The sequence below is a fragment of the Phlebotomus papatasi genome, chromosome 1 (assembly GCF_024763615.1).
Source record: "Phlebotomus papatasi isolate M1 chromosome 1, Ppap_2.1, whole genome shotgun sequence".
In the NCBI taxonomy this organism is placed as follows: domain Eukaryota; kingdom Metazoa; phylum Arthropoda; class Insecta; order Diptera; family Psychodidae; genus Phlebotomus; species Phlebotomus papatasi.
This window is the reverse complement of record NC_077222.1, coordinates 49,382,260-49,402,289: the sequence shown is the minus strand read 5'-3', so window position 1 is coordinate 49,402,289 and position 20,030 is coordinate 49,382,260. Positions and strand designations below refer to the sequence as shown.

Sequence of the window (20,030 nt, the reverse complement as noted above, 5' to 3'; positions counted from 1 at the left end):
CTATATTATTTTTTTGTTTGTTTTAAAATACTCTTTATTACTATATTATGAATATATATTTTTAGAGATCTGGAAACTTTTTGATAATAATTGCAAGACTGTCATACTTGCTTGCTGTATTGATTGAACTATTTGCTTTGTGTTTTACTGGGAATGAAATTATTTTTTCGGTAAGTAAAAACCTCAATAGACCTGAGGATATGTTTAGAAATGGTTTAATGTACAGTAGAGTCTCGCTATAGGCCATCGCTCTATAGTCCACAATTTATCGACCGTTTGATTGCAAATCACTGAGGTTATGTTTTTTAGTACGCGACATGCAATGTTGTCATAATTATTTTAATATTTTTGGCAAACTTTATTGAGTAGTTGTGATAATTGTGATCCATAATGAAGAGAGCAAGGACAAGTACCACAATGTGGAAGCCGTCGAGCAATTTCAATACTAAAAGTCGTTGATAATTTTAAAAAATGACATGGACTATAGTGCGACCCAAATGTCAGATCTGGAACCAAATATGGACTATAGCGAGACTCTACTGTAATTGTATTTGAAATATTGACAATTATTTCTATTATCAATCAAATACTGACAGAATTATCAATGTTTTAACTAATCCGTCATTAAACTATTCTTCAGGTCTTTATATCGTCGGTTACCTCAGCAACTATGCTAACTGCATCTGCTTTGTGTCTGCATTCATTACAAACGCCGCGCAGCGATGCGTTGCTTACAACGAATGCTGACACAAAGCAAATGCAGTTAGCAGAGTTGCTGAGGCAACCGATGATATATAGGCTTTAAAGCTATCTTCAAACTACGGGTTTTGCCCAGAAGCCGAATATTTGTAATTTCCAAACAATTAATTAAAAGTAATTACTGGGATTTTTAAAAATTTGGTAACTATTTTTTTATGAATAATAAAAACCGTACCGTCGGTCGTTGCGGGTGACTTTGCACGTTTTTTCGCTGTTTTTCAACTTTACCCTCTAAAAGTGGACAGTTAAAGTGAAGGGAGGGGGGGGTTAATGGGTAAAATTATTTGAATTCAATTGTTAATGAATGGATTTTGTGCCACTAACATTAATTTTATAAAATTTTACTATGTTTAAAAAAATCAAGAAAAAGGGCTTGCACTTGGGATAAGGTGCGGGTGACTTTGCACTTTTTAATAAATACTAAAAAATCAACAATTTCTGATAATAAACGACAATGAAGATCTTCAGTTCTAAGGGTAAGATGCACGAGATCTACAAGTTGACGTGGTCGCCATCTTGATTTGACGTTTCTGTCCGCCATTTTGAATAACTGTCAAACCCTAAAACTAGTCCGATTGGATTGAAATTTTAGTATGTTGTAGCTGATGTCAAGACCTTTTCAAAACGTATCTATGTTCCAGTCTACGTTAAGTATTTACCTAGATACAGAGGCTCAAGGTTTCAAATTTTGTAATACTCATATTTTGGCGGTCTTTATTTTTTAATATTCAATATTTGAAACCTAAACAAAATGCCTCAGTAACTATTAAAAAATGGTTGAGACTTTTATTTTATATATTTATTTACTCTAACATAATTGAAAAAAAATAAACGAAAAGCGCATTTAATTAATTTTTTATTTTTCATCTTTGCGAAAACAGTTTTTAAGATTCTCAGATAATGCACTGTTATAAACAAAAACATTACTTTTCTTTTTGTTTGTTTGTTAGATCTCATCGCCTAACGATAGCGCTGCCTTTTTTGTGATGGTTTTGATAAAACAGGCTCCCTATAATTCTGTATTCATGAAAATGTCAAAATTTTAAACTTGAAGCTCCTATATCCAGACAATCACTTGACCTAGGTCGGATTTTATATATGTTCTGAAAAGGCCTTGACATCAGCTAGAACATACTAAAATTTCAGCTCAATCGGATGAGATTTTTGTTTTGACAGTTATTCAAAATGGCGGACAGAAACGTCAAATCAAGATGGCGACCATACCATCTTGTAGATCTCGGTCACTTTATATTAAATTCCCACAAAATTGGATAATTTTTAGACAAATACTTCTATAAAAAAGCTTTAGAAAGACCATTATATGCAATTTTATAACATAAATCATGCGTTCTTAGGAAGATAATAGAGAAAAAAATATTTTAATAAAAATAATCAACAAAATCGAAGTGGATTATTCTAGCCAGATAAATTTAGATTAAATTTGGGCAATTTACTACTCTGAAATCGATTTTGGAATTGCACCTTCAGATAACTTTTTCACATAGCCGTTTTTTGACAAAATACCTATATCAGCATTTCATTGACTATTACTGAAACTACAAAAATCCTTTTAGGGATCTTTGTACCTTACTCGGTACATAACATATCTCTATATACTTTGACATGGTAGACCGGATCGGCGAAGACCATCAATAAGTGCTAGAATTTATGAAAGTCTTACGGACAGCAGAGTGCAAAGTCACCCCCCGAGTGCAAAGTCACCCGCAACGACGGTACAAGGCATTGCATGTGGAGTTGTCAAATATAAGAAAGAGATATTATACAGTACGCCCTAAAAACGCAAATAATAAAATTTATTATTGTAAAGTTTGTAAAAAAAATAATGGCAAAATTTTTAGAAATACATATTAGTAAAACAGAATATTTTTACACAAAGCTATGTGCGAAACCTAAAGATTTTATAAAAATGAAATGATTTTTAATATAAACAATTTTGATTATTTTACAGTCCAGAGAACTTTCTTATCAAATTTTTAAGACAAATTTCGTCGAGTTTGACAAAGCGACGATGAAGGTCCTAATTTTCTTCATGATGATGTAAATATGAAATTATTTAAAATTTGCTTAAATGTTAAAGCTTATTTTATTTTCAGAATTTCCAAGGATATGACGGTTCAGTCTGGGGGCATTGTGTCAATAGACTTGAGTCTTGAAGTTTTTCTAGCTGTAAGCTTTTTTATACAGAGGATTTTTAATTAATGAAACAAGTAATGAAATGACTTCATTTTTTTTTAGATTCTAAAACATTCCTACTCTGTCTTCGCTATTCTTCAATCATTTTAGTGATATTCTAAAATGTGTTCAATCAGTTTTATAGGTGCAAGTTTTTGGAGAACTACTATTGTTTTATCTTAAATAATTTTTAAGATCCCTGTCATTTATGCCCAGGTATTACACTTTTTTGTGATTCATATAAATAGTCTAAAATTCGTTCAAGTTATTTGTGTCTTAGAATCACTTAATGTGCAGAATTTAATCTATTTATAGATAAAACGTAGAATTGGCCCTCAAGGTTTATAATAAAATTAATGCAAAAAAAATCTAATCTTATTAATTTTTTAATTCCAAAACATATTTATGATTTAAATAAATTCAAACCAATATTTGCGGGCCAAGTCTACATTTTTTATCAATCAATAGATCGAACTCTGAATATTAAGTAATTTAAAGACGTACATAATAACACATTTGAACACTCATTAGTAAAAATTAATGTAAGTCGCAATAAAATTTAAAATGCAAGTGTGATTACACCCTTAGACATATTTTTCTTTTTCTTGTTATAATAATTGTTAAAAATTTATATCGCACAATGAGCACAATGAAAGAAGATTATAGGCTTGGGATCATTCATTATCTTTCTCAAGGAAATTTCCTAAGAAAAATTTTCATTTGTTTCTTGAATTTAACTGGAATTTTCTGTTCAAAATAGGAATTGCAATAAATTATTCAGTAAATTCTACTGATCAATCTTTTGACTCTATAAAATCATTTACAATACGTGACATGCAATCACACCTCAAGATCTTTTTGAACAGTTTGTGTCAGTTTAACGCTTTGAACTTTATTCGAGAAAGATGGATAAAAAATACTCAAAATTTAAATGGCAGATTCTTCCTCTTACTTTCATGGGATTCTGGAATCCTGGAAATATTCGTAACTATTTCTACTATACTGTTTTCTCATTCTCAATCTTTGTGTTTTGCTTTGCTCTTTCTCAAGTCCTTTACCTATTCACAGTGAAATCTATTTTCGAATTTATTGAATCATCGTATTTTATTGCTTCTCAAATGTTCGGTGTTGTAAAAATCTTTCATTTCTTGTACTATACTCCAAGAATAAAAAAACTAATGCTAATTTTCAATTCAACGATGTTTTCACCTCAATCTCTTGAGGAAGAAATAATTGTTAAAAGGACTGAAGAACTCGTTCATAGAGCAACAAAACTTTTCTATACAATTATTTATGCATTAGTTTTGTCCTATGTCATTCCTCCTCTTCTAAATACTAATGAACGATCCTTCTTCTTAAAAGTTTGGTAAGTAAATTTTGTAGAATAAAATGAGTTTTTATTCACTTTATTGAAAGAATTCATTCAAATTTTGATATCACAAAGGGTACCATGGAGCACAGAAAACGTAGCGATGTATTATCTTACATATATATATCTATCTTGTTGTATGGCAGTTTTCGTGACATACATTACGATTTTAGCAACATTGCAGTACATATTTCTTGTGTACATCAATACTCAAATACAACGTCTTAGCGCTCGAATTGAAAAGGTAGTATAACAATTGAAGCTTCACGTTAATTAAAAAATGAGCATAATTGAATAAAGTTGAAGACAATTTTAATTAAATTAAGACATAAGTTTATGGGAAAAAATATTTAAAAACAAAAAATTAATTAATAAATCTCTGTTTCGTCTCGAAACAGTTGGGACATGAACCGTTGGCTGTAAATCCGAAAATTAAACCAGACGAAAAGATGATTCAAATAGATGAATTTATCAATGGTTTGACAAAGAAGAAGGGAAGCGTTTACTACGGAGAAATCGTCAAATGTATAATTTTTCACAAGGAAATCAAGAATTTCATTGCAGAATTTGAGAACATCTTTCAATATCAACTATTTGGTCAATTTGTAATTACAGTATTTAGCTATTGCTTAACATTTTATGAAATGCAAATGGTTAGTTTAAATAACTTATATATCATTTGCTATTAAAGAACATTTTTTGATAATCTGTTTTTTTTTCAGAGATCTGAAAGCATTTTGATAATAATTGCACGACTATCCTTCTTATTAGGTATATCAGTTGAAGTATTTGTTTTCTGTGCTGCCGGAACTGACATTATTTTTACAGTAAGTGAGGTGTTTCGTATAGACAGAGAATTTAAAACTAATGATAAGTCTTTAATAATGTATCCGATGAAAAGCTGAAGTTGATGGATATCTATATTGAGTCATATTTTCGAAATTACTATATGGTGCAAGTTTTGCAGTTAAATTTAAACCAAAAGGATTAGATGGACTATAACAGCAAAATGAACTGTAAGAACGAATATTAAAAAGTTTGCTCTGGCAAAAGTAAATATTAAAATTATTTATAGCCAGTGATAAGGATGATCCTAGATCGCTTATAGAGATGCGATTCTTTCATTAAAAGTTCGGATTGTCGTAACATCCAAGGATATTGTGTATTCAAAAACGCAAATTTGGTCAAATAATTACATACAATTGAACAGTAATTTTATTTAAGCATGTGATATTTTAAAATTTTTCTTGTTGATAGCAGCCTCAAACTTAACATCCATTTAAAGTCCTCATCATGGCCTCTAGCTTCTAAAGAAATTTATGTCCACATTTTACAGTTTTTCCTACACAAGCGTAGGCAATTTTCACCATTAAGACAATATGAAAAATTGGATGATAAATGCAGAAAAGTATTTCTAAAACGAAAGATTAGGAAATCAAGATAGACTCTTCCCTGACCTAGAAAAGTCGATATTAGCCAAAATACCGAAAGTCAACATTCCAAACTCCTAAATCTCGAACATCAAAATCCTGAAAAGCCAAAATCCCAAAGAGATAAAATTTCGAAAGGGGAAAAATCTCGAGTAGGTCGAAATTCCAAAGGCTCATATCCCGAGAAGCCAAATTACCGAATGACCAAAATCCTGAAAGGGATGAAATTATACGAAAGATAATGTGTGGAATAACTTCTTATAAAATCGTAGGTATGACACTTTTAAGAATTCGGAAATTTTGGTTTTCGAGATTTTGGCTTTTCGGGATTTTAGCCCAGATAATTAACAATATGTGAAATTCCATACAATCACAGCCATATACGGGCTTCAGACCTCAGGCTTAGCTATTTGGCTTAACTCCTCTAATTCCTCATCAAGCATGATTTTTTAGGAAATTGTTGTTTAGAATTGAATATTAAGGGCAAATGATTCATTAGATTTTGAAAAATCAATAAAATTGCTTGTTATTAAGATTTTTGAGACTTTCGGGAACAAGCCTAAACCTCCAGTCTGAAGCCGGCAATATGGCATTGTCTTTTCATGGAATTACACCCAATAATAATCGCAAACTGTTAAAATTTCTTGTTAGTAAAAGCATAAGATTTTTCAAGAAGAAAACTCTAGGGGAGACCTGGGCAGAATTAGCCAGCAAATGAAATTTTACTATGCGTATAATTAGAATGAAAAATGTTTCTAAACGGCTGATAAATATTTCAATGAATAGGACGGGATGTGTTTTCTTTGAATGACTAGTGGTTTCTTCAACATTCCTTTTAAGACAGGCTATAACATCCCTATGTCTAATACCATGCGTGTCTAATTCTGCCCCGGTATGCCCTATACTAAACCCGAAATTTTACAAGAAATTAAAAGAGTTTAGAAGTACACAATTTGGTTATTTTTCAGTCCAGAGAACTTTCTTATCAAATCTTCAAGACCAATTTCCTCGAATTTGACAAACCGACGAAGAAAGTCTTAATCATGTTCATGTTGATGTAAATATAAAATTGTTTTAAATAGTTTTAAGAATGTTTAAAATCAAACTTTTTTTTCAGAACATCAAGAGATATTGTAGTTCGATCTAGAGGCATTGTGCCAATAGACTTGAGTCTTGAAGTATTCTTAGTGGTAAGCTTTCAAAAACTTTTTTTTTAATTTTTAAAATCAAAAATATTTCTTTTTAAAAATACTTTTCAGATTCTAAAAACTTCTTACTCTTTTTTCACTGTTCTTCAATCATTGTAATGTCAATCATTTTATCGATTCTACCCTTAAAAGAATTAGATCGGTGACGCTGTTGAAAACTAGAAAGGTATTTTTTTTAATATATTTCAGATTAACTAATTATTTTCAAACATCTTTTCTTCTTTTTAATTACAGAAATATTGCAGTTGAAGTTGTAGTGAAATTTATTAGCTGAAAATTCATGTGGTATTTTTTTATCAGTTTAAAATTAAGAAAAATATTTTACAAATTATTCTTTTTCTTTACAGACGTGACTTTCGTCAACTGTCAAGAAAATAAAGATGTACAATATCTATTCAATTCTAATCTCACAAATGGACATTTATGGACATTTATACAGGATTTTCAAATATTCATGGCAATTAACTTGAACTTACACGTTTATTGTACACTTCCATCACATCTGCAAAAATAAATGATTTAAAGCTTTAAAAAATTAAGTTTAATGGTTTTATTTAAACATCAGAAATTTATAACACTATAATTACATCACTGTATCTTTGTTGAGAGAATTACTCTTTGTAATGAACTTCCTAGTGGGGAGAAACGGTAGTTTATCCAAACCTTTTTGGCGGCTTAGTTTGTTTTTTCCTTTTGCCTGAAATTTTAGAAAGGTTTTAAAAAAGATTCCGATGGCTTATAAAACTTGAGAGAGTATTTACGCCGTTTGATTTAGGTGGTGGTCACCATCAGTGGTAAGACGGCGGTGAACGCAAATATTGATTTATGACAAATTCTTGTTCTTTATATAACAAATTTACTTTCAAAAGTATTATTTCTAAATAAATTGAAATTTTGAATTAGACCAAAAATTAAAATATTTTTATTTATAATAAATTTAGCAAATTTTATCAATTTTTTTAAATATACATTCAAATTCGCTCAATTTTCTTCAAGCTCACAATTTTAAGATAATTAATAATTCCTTAGCTACCAAGTACCAAGTTAGATACAATGATCCTCAAAAGGATTCTTGTAGTTTCAGTAATAGTCAATGAAATCCCAGTATAGGTATTTTGTCAAAAAACGACTCCGCGAAAAAGTTATCTGAAGATGCAATTCCAAAATCGATTTCAGAGAAGTAAATTGCCCAAATATATTCTAAATTTATCTGGCTAGAATAATCCACTTCGATTTTGTTCAGTATTTTTAGGAAATTCCTTTTTTTCACTATAGTCTTCTTAAGAACGCATGATTTATATTATAAAATTGCATATAATGGACTTTCTTACGCTTTATTATAGAAGTATTTGGCCAAAAATTATCCAATTTTTTTATAACTTAAGATAAAATGACCGAGATCTACATGATGGTGTGGTCGCCATCTTGATTTGACGATTCTGTCCGCCATTTTGAATTACTGTCAAAACAAAAAACTTATCCGATTGAGCTGAAATTTTAGTATGTTCTGGCTGATGTCAAGACCTTTTCAGAACATATATAAAATCCGACCTAGGTCAAGCGATTGTTTGGATACTGGGGCTCTAATTTCAAAATTTTGACATTTTCATTAATACAGAACTACGGAGAGCTTCTTTTATCGAAACCATCACAAAAAAGGCAGTATTATCGTTAGGCGATGAGATCTAAATAACAAACAAAAAGAAAAGTAATGTTTTTGTTTATAACAGCATATTATTTGAAGATCTGAAAAACTTTTGCAAAGATGAAAAAATAAAAAAATAAATAAATGCACTTTTCATTTTTTTTAATTATGTAAGAGTAAATAAATATATAAAATAAAAGCCTCAACCATTTCTAATGGTTTCTGAGGCATTTCGTTTAGGTTTTAAAATTCAGGATTAGAAAATAAAAATCGCCAAAATATGAATATTTCAAATTTTTAAACTTTCAGCCTCTGTATCAAGGTAAATACTTGACGTAGACCGGAACATAGATAATAATAATAATGTTTTATTCAAACTCTACATATCCCACCCTCCCATGCGTCTGCCGCCGTCTTAGCGTTGATGACCAGCCTCCGAAGCCAAACGGCAGAAATGCTTCTTCATTGGCTGTGTAATCTTTCAAATATTTGATGTTACAAAATTCATTTTAAATATTACAATGGCAGAAACCTAGCGCAAAGGCACAAGGATGTAGAGTGCGTTTTTTTTTTGTAGAGTTAGCGCATAGCCAAAAGCTGTTCGCGCTCTCTAAATGGAGATGTGATCTCCGAGAAGTTAAAAATAAAAAAAAAATTAGAGATAGATAATTAAACAAAATAAAATGCAAAGAAAAATTAAAAAAAAAAAAAAAAGCAAGGCTAAACCATATCTCTTTTATTATTAATTGGCGTCATTGAAATTGAAATCCGAACGGACCCCCGCCAGACGGAGCCCCAAACAAGTAACGGCAGGCGACTTCAAACCAGACAAAGAACGACGCCCCCCCGGACATCCCCCCACCCTCACAGACCACGCCCCGGCACCCGAGCGTCCCTCCCCCAGAGAGTCGCGGGTCCGCTCATCACATTAGGAGGAAAAAGAGAAAACCAGTTAAGCTGGAAAAAAGAAACCTCAAAAAACAGAACCGCGCAAACCCAGGGAGAACGGTCAGACTCCTGGGGCGCCCGGCACCGCTCAACCCTTCAGGCGGCCCCGCAAGGATAAAAGGCGGAAAGACACACGGGCGACGCCGAGCCATATCAAGTCAAAGCCCCCAAACCGCCGACAGGAGCGGTCCGTATAAACGGGAGACCATTCGGAAAAAGAAATCAGCCAAACAAGCCTCATTAAGCTTCTGATATGTCAAAAAAAGAAGGAAACACTCCATTAGTAAAAAAAAAAGAAACAAATAGATTAATAAAAAACAGCAATAATAATAATAATCTAAACATTACAAAAGAAAAGAAAAAAATAGAAAAAGGTTATTTGGAAAAGTGAACCTCTTAGACACTCAAATGGTACAGAGAACAAACATAAAGAAGAACAAGAAACATCGCCTCAACAAGCGTATACATGGCCATCGAATCTTGAGCATAGCACCCCCAGTAGTTTATATCTATCAAAATCTCGTACACGAGATTTGATTGCACCCATAGACAGAGGTATACCTTCTCTATATAAATTATTTATAGTTATGGGAGACTTAAAATTTAGGGACCTCTTGAACCACTCATATCTAGGTCTAGGAACGGGTACTAAATCGCCTGATCTTGAGATGTCATTAGCTAGAAGGAAGGAATTTAAATTATTATATTTGAAAAAATTATTAGAAAGAGCAACTATTAAAAGTGCATAAAATGACAAAATATTCCACTTAGAAAAAAGATGAGCGGTATGATCAAATCTACCAGAGTGTGAAATTATTCTCATGATTTTCTTCTGTAAAACCAAAATTGGACTCAAAATAGAGCTACAAGAGACGTTCTGAAAAGGCCTTGATATCAGCTACAACATACTAAAATTTCAACCCAATCGAACCTATTTTAGATTTTGACAGTTATTCAAAATGGCGGACAGAAACGTCAAATCAAGATGGCGATCATGTCATCTTGTAGATCTCGTGCATCTTACCCTTAGATGTGAAGATCTTCATTGTCGTTTATTATCAGAAATTGTTGATTTTTTAGTATTTATTAAAAAGTGCAAAGTCACCCGCACCTTATCCCCAGTGTAAGCCTTTTTTCTTGATTTTTTTAAACATAGTAAAATTTTATAAAATTAATGCTAGTGGCACAAAATCCATTCATTAACAACTGAATACAAATAATTTTACTCAAAAACCCCCCTCCCTTCACTTTAACTATCCACTTTTAGAGGGCAAAGTTGAAAAACAGCGAAAAAACGTGCAAAGTCACCCGCAACGACGGTACTTTAAACTGCTTAACGTTGCAACAAATTTATTAATATTAATTAATCAAGTCAAATCAAGTAAAGCTATGACTTTCCTATCTTGGTATGAATGTGAATGTAAAAAAAAAATTATCAATACGAGATTGAAAAATGAAAGTATTTCAAAATAAACTGGTCACAATTCAGTCCCCATGGCCAAGCGAATTTAAGCAAAAGTGTACACCACATGTTTCCGTGGTGTAGTGGTTATCACATCCGCCTAACACGCGGAAGGCCCCCGGTTCGATCCCGGGCGGAAACACTTATTTTTTTTATCATACAAATTTTATTTTTACTGTTCATAGGAAATCACTATTTCTAAGCAGATTCTTCTACTTGGTCTATACAGTAAATTCCTATTTATCTAACATTTTATAGATATTTTACTTTATTTTCTTAGTTATTGTATGTACTTTATATTATATATTTTTCGCAGTCACTAAAACACTTCAGTTTTCTTTTTAAATTTTAATCTCCTGAGGCATTTTCTATATCTGAATATTATGCTCAAATAATAATATCAAATAAATGTTTTGGAATAAAATATTTATCACAACAAATAAATTGATTTACATTCACAGCATAGAGTTCAAGAGTAATAGCGTTCACGTCATCGAACATAAACTTGAGAAAAGTCTCTCGTGTTGGAATTTAAAAAGAAAACTTTTGAATAATGGCCCTAAAAGTCTCATCAATTGAAGACACCAACTTTTACCACAAACAAGTTTTTCATAAGTGCCCAATATAGAGATTCGATGGTAAAGTAAGAAGAAATCCCGGTGATTCACTGTGTATGATGCGCGATGCTTCCCCAAGTTTCCCGAAAACCCCCTTTTTCATTCTGAATAATGCCGAAGAAATGCGTCGCGACGTCCACAAGTATTCTAAATGAGTCATACAACTAACCCCTCTATTTTCAGTTCATATTTTTGCACAATTACAGACCCAAGCTCGTGCCTACAATTTAAATATTCAGGCTGAGGTGTGTTTCTCCCTGGAAAAAACTGGGGAGAAATAGTCATGACATTCTTTCGTCAAGCTAGCAAATAGAATATCTCCTTTTACCAAACACTCCATGAAATGAATGTGAGTAACAAATAGGGGCCAATTTTGCTTGGTAAAAATAAATCTACATATCTAAAATAAATTTAAAGGGCAGGTGTTTTTTACCCAATATTGTGGTGTACTTTCAATTCGTCGCTTTGATGCATGAATTTCCACTATTCACATTTTTCGGTGTGGGTGCGTTTTGTTGAAATTGTGCGTGCATTATGTACAATACTAACTTCTCTTAGCCCTGTTCCTTCGAATTTTCTATACGTTGAAATAAACAGTATTGTTGGATCGATGTTCAATTCAATTTGTTCCTTTTCCCGTCCATCATTAAAACAATCATATCATAGAGACATTTTCAATTAATTACACCCTCAACACTTGCACTACTACTCCTTATTTCACTTTCTAACAAAATTATTCTCCGTTAAATTTATGCAAAAGCCATTCAACTTCAAAATAGTGCTGAATACACGCGCATGTGCTCAACTAGAATATAAATATGTACATAATCAGATATGGGATCGTTATCAGTTAAATTATCAGTGGTGAGTGAAAAAAGGGAAGCAAATGTATAAATATCTAGAATGGGGTGGACATGCTTATGAATCATTTAGGATGTAATAATAAACCTTGTTAAATGGAATCTCTAATTAATTTTACAGACATATAATTGCAATTTTTTTATAATCATATGACAAGATCTCATGCTAAACCACCCATTGAGATAGATCAATAAACTCTCCAGAGTGAATTTTGGGGAGGAGGGAGGAACTCATATTGAATGAGTGAATATAATCAATTTTTTTCCTCCTGCCATACAATCCCCATGTAAAATATCTAATGTTAGGCAGCTGCAATTTGTGACAATGTACCCTGAAAACGCGTCCATATCACAATCCCGGACTGGGTTGAGAGGCAAAAATTCAATGCAAGTACAATGGAGGAAGCTTATGATGATGTGGAAGCATGTTTAGTTGGAAATACTGCTTGATAATTCACCCTCTGCCAAGCCAAAAACGACAAGAGAAGAAAAATGCGCGTTCACTGATTCCCTGGCCCTAGTATACCATGGGCAATATCTCCATCTGCCCTCCAGCATTAATATCTCGCTATTTCTTCACTCCTTGTTTCACGTCACGGGCACGCATTTTATCCCACCCAAATATCCTCTCCACCAAATTGACGACAAATCCACTTTGACTATTTAGAGGACACTTTCTAATACATCCCTCTGTTTTGCTTTCCAAACGACCAAAGAACAGCTCAAAAGGATCTATATTCTGCAAACAATTCCTCAATAAGATAGTATCATATGGGAGTTTGGTAAGCAAAAAGTCCACAAATTTAAGGTGGATTACGGGGCTCATATTAGGTGAGATTCTTAACAATCTCACCTACTATAATCCTAACAAAATTTCATGTCGTCCGATCGACCTCAAACTTGGCCAAAATGTGTTTCGCCACTTCCTGATCACGAATATATATGTGGCTATTTTACGTTCCCGGCCGGCCGGCCGGCTGGCCGGCCGGCCGCTCTTTGGAGCTTAATAGCTCCTAAACTAAAAAAGATATCGACTTGCGGTTTTCGGCAAAGGTTATATATCGGGTGAAAATTGCAACTTGGTGCATAGACCCCCCACCCCCCACCCCTCCTTCCGCCATTTTGAAGACCCCCCTTTTTTTGTTTTCTCAATAGCTCCGCCCCTATGGCATTCAGCGGTCTCAAATTTTAGTATGTTATAGCTGGGCCTTAGAGCTTTCCATCAATACCAAACTTAAGGTCTCCCGACCCCCCTGACCCAAGCTATAAGGGTCCAAAAAAAATTTCTTAAAATGGTCATAACTCCGGTTCTAATTGTCAGAATTTAAAAAGTGAGGGCTTTTTGGAAAGCTCTCGTGAAATGCCACTTCCCCTTCTAACATCGCAAGTTCATAAAACCACCGCTAGGGGCGCTTTTTTTAAAAAGAAAATTTTTAAATCTTAAAAGTTAAATAACTCAAAAATTCCATTGTGCATCGGGCTGAAAATTTAGTATGTTGTAGCCGTTGATTATACCTATCAAACAAAAAAAACCTTAAGACAATCTAAAACCCCTGACCCGAGCTATAAGGGGTCAAAGTTCGAACATTGACCGGCCTCTATCTCCGGTTCTAATTAACATAGCGACCTAAATTTTACCTTTTTGGTTTCGTCTCGATGAGCACTTTCAGATGGAAGTTCAAAAAGTCACCACAAGTGGCGCTGTGATAGCGTCAAAATTCATCGAAATTCAAAGTCATTTTTCTCAAAAACGGCATTGTGCAAGTTAATGAAATTTTAGTATGTTGTAGTCCAGTCTAGGACGTTTCCAAAATGGTGCGTATGCGCGCTGTGGTTAAAACAGAACCGGAGATATAAGGGGTCAAAGTTCACAAAATTCAAAAAATCATATCTCCGGTTCTATGTGACCGATTTTGATGAGTGAGGGCTTAAACGAAAGATCTCACCAAATGCTACAACTTTCTAGAATATTTGAACTTCGTGGGACCAACACCAGGGGCGCCACAGTCGAAAAACCAATTTCAATATCACATAACCTCAATTATCTCGACTGTCGCTGAACCGATTTTGATGATTACTTTGACATAATTGTAGAGGACATTTGTCTCTACATTTCGTCCATACATCATTTTCCGGTCAGACTACGCTATCACTCCGATTTTGCCGTTTAAGTGTGAAAAAAATGATTTTTCCCATAAAAACGCTTTGAAATCACTCAGATGCCAATTTGACTGCCTCTACTCCACCAAGACACTTAAAATAGGGTTTTAAATGGAAAGTCCCACAAAATACAACAATTCTTTGAAATAGTTGAAGCTCAACAAATGACTACTTGGGGCACTCTGGATGAAAAAACGAGTTAAGAAACAAACAACCTCGCTTATCTTGGCTTCTGAGTAATCGATGAGATCATGTTCTATGGGAAAATTATAGAGAACATTCTGGTCTACATTTCACCCATATATCACTTTTCTGCCAGTTCATCCAAATCCTTGATATTTTGGTTTAAATACAAAATTTGCATAATTTCACGAATTTGATTCAAGATGACTGAATGGCGTCTCCCAACTTCAGCTCTAAATCGAATTTGCATGCACTCCGAGCTAGCTCACGTTAAGAATCTCACCTACATAAGCCGGTTAGGATTATCTGTCCCTTTTTCTTCAATGAAGTGTATACACACCCTTGGAATAAATCTCGCAACATAAACCCTTTGGGCAAATTGCTTCAAGAAATTCCTCCTTTCTCTACATGGGATGTCTTTTACAAGCTCAAGGGGATTGTGCATTTTACAGGAAATGCATAGAACTGCGATGCAAATGAAGGGATGATTTATTTCCTCGAAAGTAAGTCCTATCTCTATAGTAATAAAAGAAAAATCATGTGCATGGTAAAACAATTTAGAGGAGTAAGGAGGAATTTTTTTCGTTTTTACACGTTTCAAATTTACTCAGATGATATTTTATAGGAAATCAAAGGCTTAAACTTTAGATCTTAAAAAACTTAAATAATCCTGGCAAAAAGTAAATATTCGTCATGGAAAATTTATGAATCAGTTAACACTTCATGCACAGCTTAAGCGGTCTTCAGATCTGAGGTTTATCTTAAATTCTTCACATTCTAAATAAGTGAAAATTTAGGATTATTAAAACAATTGGTTTTTACCAGTTTAAAAGTTAATTAGGGATCGAACTTAAATAGTTCGCTTGAAGATCACTTTATATTCACATTTCTGAGCATTTTCTTTTTAAATATTTATATATTTTATGGAACAACGGTGCACAAATCAATTTTTTAACGAAAATTCTGATCTACTGATCCAAAATATTTAGGACGCTAGAGTACATCAGTAAATCAGCATTTTTTTATTAGAGGGGAAACATATATAAATATATTCAATAAAAAAAATATAGGGGGAGGTGGGGCTACTTCGAGATGTGGGGTTACATTGTTATATGGTTTTACGCATATTTCTAAAGAAAACTAGTTTTTAAGATAATGGATTTTGTATAGACAAAACAATTGTGGATCTAAATATAATAATTGCAAGGACCAGCTTCCTTTAGAAATAGACGAAAAATCGGATAACACTGTAGCCCCACAGCTCAAAGTAGCCCCACCTCTCCCTACTACAAATACTACGATAATCTGTAAGGTGTAAGGATTTAGTCAATACGTTAGCTTTAATCGAAGGAAAGAATATTTTCTAACATTTAAAATAAATAAATATAGGGGGAGGTGGGGCTACTTTGAGCTATGAGGCTAGTTTGTTATACGACTTTTTTTGTATATTTCTAATGGAAATTGGTTTTTTAACATGATGTAATTTGAATAGATAGAAAAATTGTGAATCTAAATAAAATAATCGTAAGAACCAGATTCATTTCAAAATAGGCGAAAAAGTCGTGTAACAATCTAGCCCCACAACTCAAAGTAGCCCCATCTTCCCCTATATTCAAAAAGTGTATTTAAAAAACAAATATTCAGAATTTAAGGATAAATTAAATTTTTTAGATTTCTCACCTCCCAAATTCGAACGATTTTTTCAAATCTAACGAAATTTATGTTAGATTAAATTGTACTTTAAATCAAATTCCCGTACTTTCTCACAAGTCTTAGTGATAATATAATTCCTTTTCATTTTATACGATCATAAGGTATGAAAACATACAGGAAGAAGGACATAAATATGATTTTCATTCATCCAGAATACGAATTTTTAACATAACCCCACAATTGACACTTTGAATCCAAACGTCCTTCGAATTTTAGAGACTCTACTCTATGTTTGACCGACCATACAATAAATTACAAGTCCAAAATAGAAAAAGTGAAAAATTTGGTAAATATTAGAAACCCAAAAAGAATTTTAAATTCGAAAACTTTTTAATAAATTGATGAAGACAAAGGGGTTGAAAAAATAGTTTTCTCGCTTGAAAAGATTTCATGGTATAATCATTAAGAATTTAAGAAAAATACGAGTATTTCTGCCTAAAAATGTAATCTACGTAATGTTAACGGATCATAAAAAAGACTAAATTTACTATAAATCACACTTATTCTTAGAAAACCTATATAAGAACTAAGATAATGTTAGAATAAAATTTCGTTTTATTCTTTGCAAATACCATTATTTTACCAGACAATAATTTTAGGATTATGAGGGCTGCAAAAACTGATAAGAAACAGATTAGGGGGGAAGTGGGGTGCCTTTGAATTAGGGCACCTTTGCAAACGGCCCTTTTTTCACATTTTTAAATGGAACTAGGACTTATAGTAATTGGTGTCGAGCTAAGCCATAGTAAGGTCCGGTTTTATTTAAAAATAAAAAAAGCCCAATTTCAAACGTGCCCCAATTTAAAGGTACCCCACTTCCCCTTAAGTTTTTATTTTCACAAGTAAAAAGGATATGAAGTAGTTAGGTACTTTTAGAGTCTGCTGTTGAAAAGTGTATCAAATTTTAATCAAATGGAAAGTTAATGAATTTTAAAGTGTTATAACTTTTATAATAATATAAGCCACCAAATGGAGCAATAAAGTTTAGGGGGAAGTGGGGCACCTTTAAATTGGGGCAGTTTTGAATTTGGTTTTTTTTCTCCTATTTTTAAATGGAACTAGACCTTACCGTGATATAAATTAGCTCCACAAATCAATTGTGAATTTAAATTACACTATTCCATTTAAAAATAGAAGAAAAAAGCCCAATTTCAAAGCTGGCCCAATTCAATGGTGCCCCACCTCCCCCTACTCAAATTTACAACCATATTTTATTTAGGAAAACTTTCTTAGATTTTGACTGTTTAGCGAAAAAGCTACTGGAAAATTAAATGGGTTTATAAGGTACATGATAAGGAATTCCCAAAGCTTTTAACTAAAAGTTATAAAAATAAAAATTTAACCATTTCTCTGCAATTTTTACTTTAACTCAATATTTTTTTTTTAAACCGAACCACATCCAATTACAATCTTTTCAACTCATCCTCTTCTAATTCATTCTCAGATTAATTGGCTTTCGGATAAAATTGATAAGGAGTTGCCCTTCGTAAATCCTTTCGCTTTTTTATGATTCTCTCCTAAATCCTTCATTACACGATATAAATCTCCTGTGATTAATCACCCCAAGATCCAGGTAAACCACTAGAGGTACAACCACCTCTGAGAGAGAAGTGTGAAGACACAGGTCCAACAAATCCCAGCTTTATCGCTGTTTTTGTTGCACCAGTAAATTTATGAATAGACGACAACACGAAGGGGAAGAAAGTCATAGAGCCGTGTAAGAAGCTCACAAAGGGCGCAAGGAGAATCCCAAAGAAATGTAAATAATAAAATGAGGGGTTAACGTACAAGGCACAAGAAATTGTGAGTCAATGAGCAACCTTGCGAAAGGAATTTTTGTTAAGGAAGGGTTCAGTTTGAGGGTAAGACAAGTGGAAAGGAAGGTTGTTTGACCTTGGAAGACGAGGAAATTTCTTGAGGAGTTCTTTGACTCAAGACGTTCCAGCTGCTTCTTGTTATTCTGTATGTCCCTTTAAATTTGATAACGGCAACATGGAAACCGAAGGATTAAATTTTGAATGGCATATTCCTTCCTTGGTGAATCATTTCTAATTATTCCGTCCACAATTTAGCTCTGTGATGTAAGCCACGTGGCTCCATTGAAAGGCAAATGAATGAAAAAGTGTGCCAAAAATCCCCCTTTCGTATGGGTAATCCTTTCCTCTGCATCTGCCTGGGAGTAAAATCACAGATAGGAAAAATGTGTGTTGGGAAAATGTTTTCATCCAGTAAAATTCCCGTTCTATCGTAGCAATTTTAATAATATTCGCTGCATTTCTTCTGTGTAACTAACGAGGGTGAGTGAATGAGGAGGAAAAATCGATAAATCTAAACAGCATTAAATGTTCCCTGGGGTCACAAAAAAGAGCTATGAGGCCGAGGGTTTCACAATTTCAAATCGAAACCGGTGCGAGATCATGAAAGGGAGAGATCCCCGGGATTTGAGGCCAGCTGTCACTATTTCTCGCTGTTCCAGGTGCAATATGCACTTCACCCAGTGCACTTTAATTTATATGTGTGAGGGGATCGTCAGTAGACATTAGTGAACATACCGAAAAATTCATTGGTAAGCAAGTGGAAGCTATAGGATTCATGATTCTTTTGCTGTTCAAAATCAAAATATGGGTATGTCATTGACCTTGGTTCAGCAAGATATAAGTAAATGGAGATTATAATTTTTTTCTCTTCTCCATTTTTACATTAGACTTTTATATTTACATAAGCATTCAATTTACTTTACAATGTGTCCATCGCCATCTTAACATTGGTATAGACTTCCAGCACCAATTGCTCTCTGCAGTTAAACCCTCGTTAGCACTCAATTTGACACCATAGATGTCTTTAATATGCCACTGGTTCTACCTAATGGCCTCTAAATAACACACTAGAGAGATTTATGTCCAAATTGAAGAGTGTTTTCTACACAACCGTACACTGAGAGAAATCCGAAAAAGTTAAAATAACATTTCGGAAATGTTTATTTTACCCTGCAGTATTGATCCGAAATCGGTGTAAATATTATGCGTTTTAGGTGTATTAGGGGTTAAAGTTACCCTTTTTCATGTTAATTTTACCTTTAAAAAGGTGTAAAATTAACATTAAAAAATGTTGATGTATTTTTACACCTGAAAAGTGTTAAAGTTACGAGGAAAAAAGTTAATCGCATCCCCGTTTTTTCTCAGTGTAGGGAATTTGCTTCAATATGGACTTAAATTTCTCTAGTGTGTAGAGGTCATAAGACCGCTCCTATAATATGGAAAGACATATAGAGTCGAAGGAACACCTATTAGGAATTGGAACTTAAAGAACTTTTGTCATTATAAGATCTATTAGGCATCCTATTTTTCTACCATTTGGGATATGGAATTTGAATCCTTAAAAATGTATTTTAATCATTTTAGTGAAAAAACGTTTATAACTTGTGTCGCACTTTTCTGAGAGGAGTTTCGTAGCAGATTTAGCCAATGAGAGTCATTTCGTGAA

The 20,030-nt window shown here is 33.1% G+C and overlaps 1 long non-coding RNA gene and 1 other non-coding gene across 2 annotated transcripts; both read left to right on the top strand.

Moving 5' to 3' along the window:
• Positions 1–5,067: 5,067 nt before the first annotated feature.
• Positions 5,068–7,049, top strand: LOC129805628 (uncharacterized). The gene is made up of 4 exons (XR_008752100.1): positions 5,068–5,148; positions 6,720–6,808; positions 6,869–6,941; positions 7,011–7,049. It is a non-coding gene; the product is annotated as an uncharacterized LOC129805628 (long non-coding RNA).
• Positions 7,050–11,083: 4,034 nt separating this feature from the next.
• Positions 11,084–11,156, top strand: Trnav-aac (transfer RNA valine (anticodon AAC)). The gene has a single exon. It is a non-coding gene; the product is annotated as a tRNA-Val (tRNA).
• The last annotated feature ends 8,874 nt before the right edge of the window (positions 11,157–20,030 follow it).